This window comes from Balaenoptera musculus, chromosome 12 (assembly GCF_009873245.2).
Source record: "Balaenoptera musculus isolate JJ_BM4_2016_0621 chromosome 12, mBalMus1.pri.v3, whole genome shotgun sequence".
Classification (NCBI taxonomy): domain Eukaryota; kingdom Metazoa; phylum Chordata; class Mammalia; order Artiodactyla; family Balaenopteridae; genus Balaenoptera; species Balaenoptera musculus.
This window is the reverse complement of record NC_045796.1, coordinates 86,882,247-86,895,159: the sequence shown is the minus strand read 5'-3', so window position 1 is coordinate 86,895,159 and position 12,913 is coordinate 86,882,247.

The window sequence follows — 12,913 nt, the reverse complement described above, 5'->3', positions numbered from 1 at the left end:
ATTGTGTTACTGTCGATTTCCCCTTTTATGGCTGTTAGTATTTGCCTTATGTATTAAAGTGCTCCTATGTTGAGTGTATAAATATTTACAATTGTTATACCTTCTTCTTGGATCGATCCCTTGTTCATTATATTGTTTCCTTCTTTGTCTCTTGTAATAGTCTTTATTTTAAAGTCTATTTTGTCTGATATGAGAATTGCTACTCCAGTTTTTTTTTTTTGATTTCCATTTGCATGGAATATCTTTTTCCATCCCCTCACTTTCAGTCTGTATGTGTCCCTAGGTCTGAAGTGGGTCTCTTGTAGACAGCATATAAATGGGTCTTGTTTTTGTATCCATTCAGCCAGTCTGTGTCTTTTGGTGGGAGTGTTTAATCCATTTACATTCAAGGTAATTATCGATATGTATGTTCCTATTCCCATTTTCTTAAATGTTTTGGGTTTGTTCTTGTAGGTGTTTTCCCTCTCTTGTGTTCCTTGCCTAGAGAAGTTCCTTTAGCATTTGTTGTAAAGCTGGTTTGGTGGTGCTGAACTCTCTCAGCTTTTGCTTGTCTGTAAAGTTTTTAATTTCTCCATCACATCTGAATGAGATCCTTGCTGGGTAGAGTAATCTTGGTTGTAGGTTTTTCTCCTTCATCACTTTAAGTATATCCTGCCACTCCCTTCTGGCTTGTAGAGTTTCTGCTGAAAGATCAGCTGTTAACCTTATAGGGATTCCCTTGTGTGTTATTTGTTGCTTTTCCCTTGCTGCTTTTAATATGTTTTCTTTATATTTAATTTTTGATAGTTTGATTAATATGTGTCTTGGCGTGTTTCTCCTTGGATTTATCCTGTATGGAACTCTCTGTGCTTCCAGGACTTGATTAACTATTTCCTGTCCCATATTAGGGAAGTTTTCAACTATACTCTCTACAAATATTTTCTCAGTCTTTCTTTTTCTCTTCTTCTTCTGGGACCCGTATAATTCGAATGTTGGTGTGTTTAATGTTGTCCCAGAGGTCTCTGAGACTGTCCTTAGTTATTTTCATTCTTTTTTCTTTATTCTGCTCTGCAGTAGTTATTTCCACTATTTTTTCTTCCAGGTCACTTATCCGTTCTTCTGCCTCAGTTATTCTGCTATTGATCCCTTCTAAAGTGTTTTTAATTTCATTTATTGTGTTTGTCATCGTTTCTTGGTTCCTCTATAGTTCTTTTATGTCCTTGTTAAATGTTTCTTACATTTTGTCTATTCTATTTCCAAGATTTTGGATCATCTTTACTATCATTATTCTGAATTCTTTTTCTGGTTGACTGCCTATTTCCTCTTCATTTGTTAGGTCTGGTGTGTTTTTACCTTGCTCCTTCATCTGTTGTGTGTTTTTCTGTCATCTCATTTTGCTTATCTTACTGTGTTTGGGGTCTCCTTTTCACAGGCTGCAGGTTCGTAGTTCCTGTTGTTTTTGGTATCTGTCCCCAGTGGCTAAGGTTGGTTCAGTGCGTTGTGTAGGCTTCCTGGTGGAGGGGACTAGTGCCTGTGTTCTGGTGGATGAGGCTGAATCTTGTCTTTCTGGTGGGCACGTCCACATCTGGTGGTGTGTTTTGGGGTGTCTGTGGCCTTATTATGATTTTAGGCAGCCTCTCTGCTAATGGATGGGGCTGTGTTCCTGTCTTGCTAGTTGTTTGGCATAGGGTGTCCATCACTGTGGCTTGCTGGTTGTTGAGTGAAGCTGGGTCTTGGTGTTGAGATGGAGATCTCTGAGAGACTTTTGCCGTTTGGTATTACGTGGATCTGGGAGGTTTCTTGTGGACCAGTGTCCTGAAGTTGGCTCTCCCACCTCAGAGGCACTGATGCCTGGCTGGAGCACCAAAAGCCTTTCATCCACATGGCTCATAATAAAAGGGAGAAAAAATAGAAAGGAAGAAAGAAAGAGGAAAAAATAAAACAAAATAAAATGAAACTATTATAATAAAAAATAAGAAAAAAATTATTAAGAAAAAATTTATTAAGAAAAAAATTTTTATTTTTTTAAAATAAAGAATAAGAAAAAATTATTAAGAACAAATTTATTAAGAAACATTTTTATTTTTTTAAATAAAAAAATTATTAAGAAAAAATTTATTAAGAATATTTTTTTTAATTTTTTAAAATAAAAAATAAGAAAAAATTATTGAGAAAAAATTTATTACAAAAAAAAATTTTAATTAAAGAAAAACAAAAAAACAACAAAAAAACGGACGGACCAAACCCTAAGACAAATGGTGAAAGCAAAGCTATACAGACAAAATCTCACACAGAAGCATACACATATACACTCACAAAAAGAGGAAATGGGGAAAAAATAATATATCCTGCTCCCAAAGTCCACCTTCTCAATTTCTGATGATTCGTTGTCTATTCAGGTATTCAACAGATGTAGGCACATCAACTTGTTTGTGAAGATTTAATCCGCTGCTTCTGAGGCTGCTGGAAGAGATTTCCCTTTCTCTTCTTTGTTTGCACAGCTCCCAGGGTTCAGCTTTGGATTTGGCCCCGCCTCTGTGTGTAGGTCGCCTGCGGGCGTCTGTTCTTCGCTCACACAGGACGGGGTTAAAGGAGCAGCTGACTGGGGGGCTCCGGCTCACTCAGGCCAGCGGGAGGGAGGGATACGGATGCGGGGCGAGCCTGCGGTGGCAGAGGTCTCTGTGACGTTGCAGTAGCCTGAGGCGCGCCGTGCGTTCTCCCGGGGCAATTGTCCCTGGATCATGGGACCCTGGCAGTGGTGGGCTGCACAGGCTCCCAGGAGGGGTGGTGTGGAGAGTGACCTGTGCTCGCACACAGGCTTCTTGGTGGTGGCAGTAGCAGCTTTAGTGTCTCATGCCCGTCTCTGGGGTTCGCGCTGAGAGCCACGGCTCACGCCCGTCTCTGGAGCTCGTTTAGGCGGTGATCTGAATCCCCTCTCCTTGCACACCAGGGAACAAAGAGGCAAGAAAAAGTCTCTTGCCTGTTCGGCAGCTCCACACCTTTTCCCGGACTCCCTCCCGGCTAGCCGTGGCACACTAGCCCCCTTCAGGCTGTGTTCACGCCGCCAACCCCAGTCCCCTCCCTGGGATCCGACCTCCGAAGCCCGAGCCTCAGCTCCCAGCCCCCGTCCACCCCGGCAGGTGAGCAGACAAGCCTCTCGGGCTGGTGAGTGCTGGTCGGCACCGATTCTCTGTTCGGGAATCTCTCCGCTTTGCCCTCCGCACCCCTGTGGCTGCCCTCTCCTCCATGGCTCCGAAGCTTCCCCCCTCTGCCACCCGCAGACTCTGCCCGTGAAGGGGCTTCCTAGTGTGTGGAAACCTTTCCTCCTTCACAGCTCCCTCCCACTGGTGCAGGTCCTGTCCCTATTCTTTTGTCTCTGTTATTTCTTTTTTCTTTTGCCCTACCCAGGTACGTGGGGAGTTTCTTGCCTTTTGGGAGGTCTGACGTCTTCTGCCAGCATTCAGTGGGTGTTCTATAGGACCAGTTCCATGTGTAGATATATTTCTGAGGTATCTGTGTGGAGGAAGGTGATCTCCGCATCTTACTCTTTCGCCATCTTGCCCCGAACCGGTAATCAGATTTTTAAACAACTGAACTCTGAAATTCAGTGTGATGTGCTTATTATTTTAATATTTTTTAATTTATTTATTTAATTAATTTTTTTGTTGTTGACTGTGTTGGGTCTTTGTTGCTGTGTGTGGGCTTTCTCTAGTTGCGGCGAGCAGAGGCTACTCTTTGTTGCGGTACACTGGCTTCTCATTGCAGTGGCTTCTCTTGTTGCAGAGCACGGGCTCTAGCTGCACAGGCTTCAGTAGTTGTGGTATGTGGGCTCAGCAGTTGTGGCATGTGGGCTCAGCAGTTGTGGCTCATGGGCTCTAGAGCACAGGATCAGTAGTTGTAACTACTACGGGCTTAGTTGCTCCGCGGAATGTGGGATCTTCCCGAACCAGGGCTCAAACCCATGTCCCCCGCACAGGCAAGTGGACTCCTAACCACTGCATCACCAGGGAAGCCCCTATTTTAATTTTTAGTGAAGAAAATATATAGCTCTATAATTATATTTCAGGTAGAACTCCTCCTGATAAGATTGTAGATATAATGGAGATGAGTTCTAGTGAAAATATCACACGTGAGCCTTGTTAATCAACAAGAAATAGTAACAAACATTTCAGTTACGGAGCCCAAAATAGACCTGCTGTCCATGAAAAGTCATGCAGTCTAGACTCTGGAATTCTTGCCTAGAATGTTGCAACCATTATTTGAGCTTTCTCCTACTTTGCAATTAGTGATAGACAGACTTAACAAAGCTGGAGAAGCTGAGTTTGGCTTAGTTGACCATGTGAAAAATTGGATATTTGCCAGTTGCTACTCTGAATTATCCTGACATTTGAAGTGTTTGTTCAAACCAAAATTATTTTCAAGCAGGTTCAGAAACCTGTATTTACCAGATAAATGAGATCTTCTTTTCCCCTTGTTTTTATTGTCCTTTAGCATGTCTTTTGGATGCTACCATTTCTCCTAATCAGGGAGCCGACAAGAAAAGAAAATCAGTGGACTTGTTATTATATGACCGTGATAAAAGCTACCTTCTCTGTTTTTTAAAGAGACATTCCTGTCAATATTTTTAACTAAGATTGTGCACATCTGCCATAAGAAAAACTTTTAGTGAAAGGTCTTATGTCATAAAGAAATTGACTTCAGCAAAGTTTTTGGTTTTTATTTCTATAGAATCTGACTAATATTCTAAGGTCTGTGAGGACAGATACTATCTCTCTTTTTTTTTTTTTTTTAATATTATCGTTTACTCATGCATCCCTGATGTTGAAAACTCAGCCATTGTGCACCGATGCTGAATAGAATCTTGGAGACAGAGTTTTGGGTGAAGTAGAAAAGAATTGCTTTATTTCTTTGCCAGGCAAAGGGGACACAGTGGGCTTGCACCCTCAAAAACTGTGTGTCCCTACCTAGGGGGTTTGGTGAGGAGTTTTCCAGCAATGGTTCAAGGGTGGGGTTACTGATAAGGATCAGGGTGTATGCAGGGCCTGCACTCCTTCAATCTGGCCTCCGGTGGTCTTCCGATGAGCTTACGTGGTTCTAGAGGTTATTAAACTGTGACCTCCTCTCTGGAATGAATAATGCTTCATCAAGTAGTTAACATTTTCCATTTGTTGGGGGTTTTAATTCTGCAGAAGAGCTTAAAGATTTTGTTAAGTGTATCCCTTGAGGTGGAACCAGGACCCTGCTCCAAGGCTGCACTATTGTTTCTTGACTGCTCCTCCCTTGCCTCTGTATCCCCTCCCTTCTCTGGATTAACAAATGTTTGAACCTGCCCTTTGGAACTCAGGGAAGATCATGGAGGCTGAAGCCTACTTCTTACAAACAAGAAACAGGAGACACAGAAAGGCTTCCATGCCCAGGAGTCCCACAGTGCTGTTCAGTTTCATCCGCAGTGCTTTACAGTGATATATAGTAGATGCTCAATAAATATGTATGACTGAATGAATATATGTCTTATTTATATTTATTTTTAAAATTTGAGTACTGCTTCAGAATTAAATTCAGATTTCACTCTCTTTATTCAGACCCTTTTATGAGTCAGGTAATTTTTAGGTACAGTCACATACCTTTACTCTTTAGGTCTCCCAAATATACTGTATAAGGGAGGGAAAAATTTCCCTACACCTTTCTAGGTCCTTCTGGCTGGTCTTGAAACAAATTGACTTGAGATAGATTAACAGGAGAAAATCAAATAAAAGTTTAATAACATGTGTACATGGGAGAGACCCAGAAAACACAAGGAACTCACCAAAATGGCCAAAGCTCTCACATTAAATACCATCTTTAGTTAAAAACAAAAGATGTTGAGGGTGAGGAGAGTCAGGTATGGGAGGTGACTAGGAAAATCAGAGTAAACAAGGATAAGGTTGTTATGCAGATTTGTCATTGCTTTTTCCATTGTTAAGAGGAATTTTGTCATCCTCCTCTTCCTGGTATAGAGGGAGACACCCTTACAAATAGACATTTCTCTTACAATTGCAAATTTTTCTTACAAAAGGGTAACTCCTGCTTGGTATTCAGAATTTTTCCCATATCTGCTCTTAGAAAATAATCAGCTTAAAATAATTAAAATGCCAGATATATTTGGGGGTGGCATACTTTGCTCCCCTACAACTACTAGGAAGGATAATTTTCAGTTTAAGATTAAAAATATGAAGCACAACTATACTATGTGATGACCTCAAGTAGCCATAATCAGGATACAAACCCAGGTTTTTAAAATCAGTGGTTCATAATCAAACCATAATGTCTTCTATAAGGAAGATAGAAAGTCTAGAACAGGGACAGATCATTATTTTATTTAATTCTATTGTGGACTGAAAAAAAATGCACAACCTAAAAGCTGAGAATTATGTTCTATTCAACTGACTTTCTGAAGACTTAAGCCCAGAAGGTGGCTTCTCACATCGCTCTGAGGGACTGCTCCAAAAAAGTAAGGGGGGAGCCAGGACATACAGGAGTTTTTTCAACAAAGACCAGGTAGTTGGAACATCAAAAGATGACTGTTAATGTTACCAAACTTATTTTTTTTTAAGTATTTATTTATTTATTTATTTATTTTGGCTGTGTTGGGTCTTCGTTTCTGTGCGAAGGCTTTCTCCAGTTGTGGCAAGAGGGGGCCACTCCTCATCGCAGTGCGCGGGCCTCTCATTATCGCAGCCTCTCTTGTTGCGGAGCACAGGCTCCAGACGCACAGGCTCAGTAATTGTGGCTCACGGGCCCAGCTGCTCCGCAGCATGTGGGATCTTCCCAGATCAGGGCTTGAACCCGTGTCCCCTGCATTGACAAGCAGACTCTCAACCACTGTGCCACCAGGGAAGCCCCACCAAACTTATTCTTGTGCCTGACGCAGTGAGGCCAAACAAACCAAAATGTCAGAGTTTGGAGTAGAAAAAGGTTTTATTGCAGAGCCAAGCAAGGAGAACAGGTGACTCATGCTCAAATATCCCAGACTCCCCAGTGGTTTTCAGGGAGAAGTTTTTAAAGGCAAAATTTGGGGTGAGGGCTGCAGAGTGTGTAACTTTCTTCTGATTGGCTGGTGGTGAGATAATAGGGCAGTGCTCCAGCAATCTTATGCTCAGCCTGAAGTTACCATCCTCCACCTGGGTGGGGGCCTTAATTCCTGAAGAAGAGCTCAAAGATATTGTTATGTGTATCCCTTGAGGAGGAACCAGGGCCCTTTCCCAAGGCTGCAGTGTTGTTTCTTGACTGTTCCTCCCTCGTTTCTTCATTCCCTCCCTTCCTTGATTAGCAGCTGTTTGAACCTGCCCTTTAGGAATCAGGGAAGATCAAGGAGGCTGAATGAAGCCTATTTCCTACAGACACAAAAATGGGGGACACAGAAAAGCTCTTGTGCCCAGGAGGACCCCACAGGGTCCTGCTCAGTTTCATTAATGAAAGAAAAGCAGACATCTCAAGTTAAGGAATTTAGTGCTTCTCTGTATATGGGAAAATGTAAGAGTCTGAGCTCATTGAAATCATTCCTTTGATAGGCACCTTAATTATCTAGAGCCAATATCCTATTTTTTTCCATCCTGAATCCCCTGAGGGTGCACAATCTGGGAGGCTACAGTGGCTGATGGTGTGATGGCCACAACATCCTTTGTTTCAATACAGTCATCATACTTCCTCCACATTATTAAGGAAGTAATGAAGTAGTGATGCCAAAGGCTCAGCTTCTCTGTACACTGGTGCTGAATCGAATCTCAGAGACAGAGCTTTGGGTGGAGAAGAAAAGGATAGTTTTATTTCTTTGCCAGGCAAAGGGGGACACAGAGGGCTCCTACCTCAAAAAACTATATGTCCCAACCCAGGAGGATTTGATGAGGAGTTTTATACCAATAGTTCAAGGGTGGAGTTGCTGACAGGATTAGGGTATGTGCAGGGTCTCAGGTGGTCTCCTAATCTTGACCAGTTTCTCTGGTCCCTTTAATCTTGCCTCAGGTAGTTTCTTGGCTGCTCCTTCCTTGATTAGCAACTGTTCCAATCTGCCTTTTGGAACTCAGGGAAGGTCATGGAGGCTGGAGTCTTGTCTACAAGAAATGGGGGACAAAGAAAAGCTTCCATACCAAGAAGCCCCACAGGGTCTTCCTCAGTTTCAATAGTATGGCTAAGTTAGCAAAAAGGAGAAAACCTTGATGGGGTTAGGTTTTGAACTGGAGAGAGAGAAGTAAAGTTATGATGACTGCTGTATGTTGGACTGCATGCTGTGTGAGAACTCCTATAATCTAATACTCTGATAAATTTCACGTTTCAAATTATGACTTTACCATTGCCTAGGGGTTTAAATAGGACACTAGAGAATGTGCCTGGCTCAAATAACCTTATATTATAGTCCTAGCTACCTAAACTTTCAGGCAAAATAAAGGGAGTACCATGAGTATTTCCATCTCCAATAGGGCCTCAGCTTCTCTGTAATGTGGTTGCTTGGCCTGGATGCTATACCTCCAATGTAGGAGAATGTCACAGCATTCAGTGAATAAATCAGGTAGAGATGCATGATGGAAATACTAATATTAGAGGCAAATAAAGTAAAGGGACTCAGAAACACCATAAAAATTATAAGAGGTAGTCATGAATATCAAGGAATTATTTTATTGTGGTCTTTCAGAACATTATGTAAAATCTTGCCACAAATGCTTCTCCATTTCAGGATCTGAATCCACTTTAGAAGATTTTTAAAAGTATATTTCTAGGAATTGGCTGACAAATACCTTGTTGCTGTTATAGATTCACAGTTTCTCACAGATAGAAGAACCTACATATGTTGTAACTGACCTGGACAGTCCCATTTTACAACTCTTGTCCTGTTGTCACATCAAGTGTAGAATTTTTTATAGATTCTTTTTTCATGTTTAACAATATACTTTCTTTTATAGTCATAGTTGAGTTTTGTAAACTTCCACTTTGTGCTTCCAACTTCTGCCATGGTCTTACTTATAATGTGAGACATTTGTACACTGAACAAAGTTCTTAATTCTACAAGCAGTCAAAACTGAAAGATAAACAAAAATTATTGGTTCCACTTTTTCTAACTCTTTCTAGAGATAACATAACTAAAACACCTCTCTTTCAAGAATGACAAGAAAGACTCTTACTCATGAAATGATTTCAGCTCAGATGTGAGCCACTCAGTACACAGCTAGGGGCTTCTATTCTCCGGGCTAGTGGGAGACGTATTCTCTGCTGTGGCCACTGCAGGAAATGTGCTGTACCAACCAACAAGTGTATGGCGCCTGACTTGGCATTTGACATACACAAAGCCACCAGGTCCACAGTTGAGAGGGTCAGGGGAAACATGAGGAATTATAGACCAGATGTATATGGAATATATTTGGGAAATATGGCTTCAGTAGTCCTGTCTTTGAACCTCTAAGAACCTAAATACTTAAAACCTGAATACTGTTGCCTCAGGGGTTTTGTCTTTTACTGAATGATATGAGATTACTCATTTATTTCTACTCATTATAAAGATTTTTTTTAATGTTACAATAAACTTGTTAGATAGTAATATTACTAAAAACATGAATATGCAAGTTTAATGAAAACTAACACATGGAAATTTTTTCTAAAAAAATGTTGAAGATAAATGAGTAACTCTCTCCAAATGTATGCTGAAATTTATCATCCACCATGGGAGACAAAGTGACATCACTGATCACAAGAAGATCACAAGGAATAAAAATCTTAAAGTGAAAATATTAACATCTAATTCCTATTAAACATTATTTTAAGACGACTGTACTCAGGATTTAACACATGCAGCTACAGAAGTTGTATATAGGGAAAGCATAACTTTTCATTGAGATCCAATGACTGTTCTTCTAAATCAATTCTATATATTTTGATTAAGAGGTTTTTAATGAATTGACAAAATGAGAAGCGATGGCTACTAAGTTGTTAGCTTCATGAGCAGCAGAATACTTTTGCAAACAGTTAAGTGATGACAGACATATCCATATTATCACATAGTTAAGCAGAAAATTAGTGATTTCTAGTATTGGCTAGATTTTAAATTTTGAAAGTCAGTGCAGTTAATAAAATCTTCAGGTATTATTGTGATAATGCAATTGTAAAATAGTTAAATTTGACATTGAAGATAAAAGGATCTTTATAATGATTATATGAAAACACACTTTAGTAAGGTATACTGTATGTAATAGTAAATGCAATGATGCTATTGAACTAAGAAACCTCCAGAGCAGAAACTTACTTAAAATTAATAAATAAGTAAATAATCAGATAATATACCATTTTGTGTGTGTGTTTGTATATTATTTTATTTTTATTTATTTATTTTTTAACATCTTTATTGGAGTATAATTGCTTTACAACGGTGTGTTAGTTTCTGCTTTATAACAAAGTGAATCAGCTATACATATACATATAGCCCCATATCTCCTCCCTCTTGCGTCTCCCTCTCACCTTCCCTATCCTACCCTTCTAGGTGGTCACAAAGCACTGAGCTGATTCCCTGGGCTATGTGACTGCTTCCCACTAGCTATCTGTTTTACATTTGGTAGTGTATATATGTCCATGCCACTCTCTCACTTCTTCCCAGAATACTCTTCCCCCTCCCCATGTCTTCAAGTCCATTCTCTACATCTGTGTCTTTATTCCAGTCCTGCTCCTAGGTTCTTCAGAACAGTTTTTTTTTTTTTTTTGATTCCATATATATGCGTTAGTGTACTGTATTTGTTTTTCTCTTTCTGACTTATTCACTCTGTATGACAGACTCTAGGCACATCCACCTCACTGCAAATAATTCAATTTCATTTCTTTTTATGGCTGAGTAATATTCCATTGTATACATGTGCCACATCTTCTTTATTCATTCGTCTGTCGATGGACACTTAGGTTGCTTCCATGTCCTGGCTATTGTAAATAGAGCTGCAATAAACACTGTGGTACATGACTCTTTTTGCATCATGGTTTTCTCAGGGTATGTACCCAGTAGTGGGATTGCTGGGTCGTATGGTAGTTCTATTTTTAGTTTTTTAAGGAACCTCCATACTGTTCTCCAGAGTGGCTGTACCAATTTACGTTTCCACCAACAGTGCAAGAGGGTTCCCTTTTCTCCACACCCTCTCCAGCATTTATTGTTTCTAGATTTTTTGATGATGGCCATTCTGACCAGTGAGAGGTGATACCTTATTGTAGCTTTGATTTGCATTTCTCTAATGATTAGTGATGTTGAGCATCCTTTCAAGTGTTTGTTAACAACCTGTATATCTTCTCTGGAGAAACGTTTATTTAGGTCTTCTTCCCATTTTGGACTGGGTTGTTTGTTTTTTTTGATATTGAGCTGAATGAGCTGTTTGTATATTTTGGAGATTAATCCTTTGTCAGTTGCTTTGTTTACAAATATTTTATCCCATAATGAGGGTTGGCTTTTCGCTTGTTTATGGTTTCCTTTGCTGTGCAAAAGTTTTTAAGTTTCATTAGGTCCCATTTGTTTATTTTGTTTTTATTTCCATTTCTCTAGGAGGTGGGTTAAAAGGGATCTTGCTGTGTTTTATGTCATAGAGTGTTCTGACTATGTATACCTCTAAGAGATTTATAGTGTCTGGCCTTGCATTTAGGTCTTTAATCCATTTTGAGTTTATATTTGTGTGTGGTGTTAGGAAGTGTTCTAATTTCATTGTTTTACATGTAGCTGTCCAGTTTTCCCAGCACCACTTATTGAAGAGGCTGTGTTTTCTCCATTGTATATTCTTGCTTCCTTTATCAAAGATAAAGTGACAATATGTGCATGGGTTTATCTCTGGGCTTTCTAACCTGTTTCATAGATCAATATTTCTGTTTTTGTGCAGGACCATACTGTCTTGATTACTGTAGCGTCTGAAGTCAGGGAGCCTGATTTCTCCCGCTCTGTTTTCCTTTTTCAAGATTGCTTTGGCTATTCGGGGTCTTTTGTGTTTCCATACAAATTGTGAAATTTTGTGTTCTAGTTCTGTGAAAAATACCATAGGTAGTTTGATGGGGATTTCATTGGATCTGTAGATTGCTTTGGGTAGTATAGTCATTTTCACAATGTTGATTCTTCCAATCCAATAACATGGTATATCTCTCCATCTGTTTGTATCGTCTTTAATTTCTTTCATCAGACTCTTATACTTTTCTGCATACAGGTCTTTTGTCTCCTTATGTAGGTTTCTTCCTAGGTATTTTATTCTTTTTGTTTCAATGGTAAATGGGAGTGTTTCCTTAATTTCTCTTTCAGATTTTTCATCTTTAGTGTATAGGAACGCAAGTGATTTCTGTGCATTAATTTTGTATCCTACTACTTTACCAAATTCATTGATTCACTCTAGAAGTTTTCTGGTACCATCTTTAGGTTTCTTTATGTATAGTAACATGCCATCTTCAAACAGTGATAGTTTTACTTCTTCTTTTCCAATTTGGATTACTTTTATTTCTTTTTCTTCTCGGATTGCTGTGGCTAAATCTTCCAAAGCTGTGTTGAATAACAGCAGTGACAGTCAGCAACTTTGTCTTCTTCCTGATCTTAGAGGAAATGGTTTCAGTTTTTCACTGTTCAGAATGATGTCAGCTGTGGGTTTGTCATATATGGCCTTTGTTATGTTGAGGTAGATTCCCTCTATTCCTACTTTCTGGAGATTTTTTATCATAAATGGGTGTTGAATTTTGTCAAAAGCTTTTTCTGCATCTACTGAGCTGATCATATGGTTTTTATCCTTCGGTTTGTTAATATGGCATATCTTCTTAATTGATTTATGTATATAGAAGAATCCTTGCATTCCTGGGATAAACCCCACTTGATCATGGTGTATGATCCTTTTAATGTGCTGTTGGATTCTGTTTGCTAGTATTTTGTTGAAGCTTTTTGCATCTCTGTTCATCAGTGATATTGGCT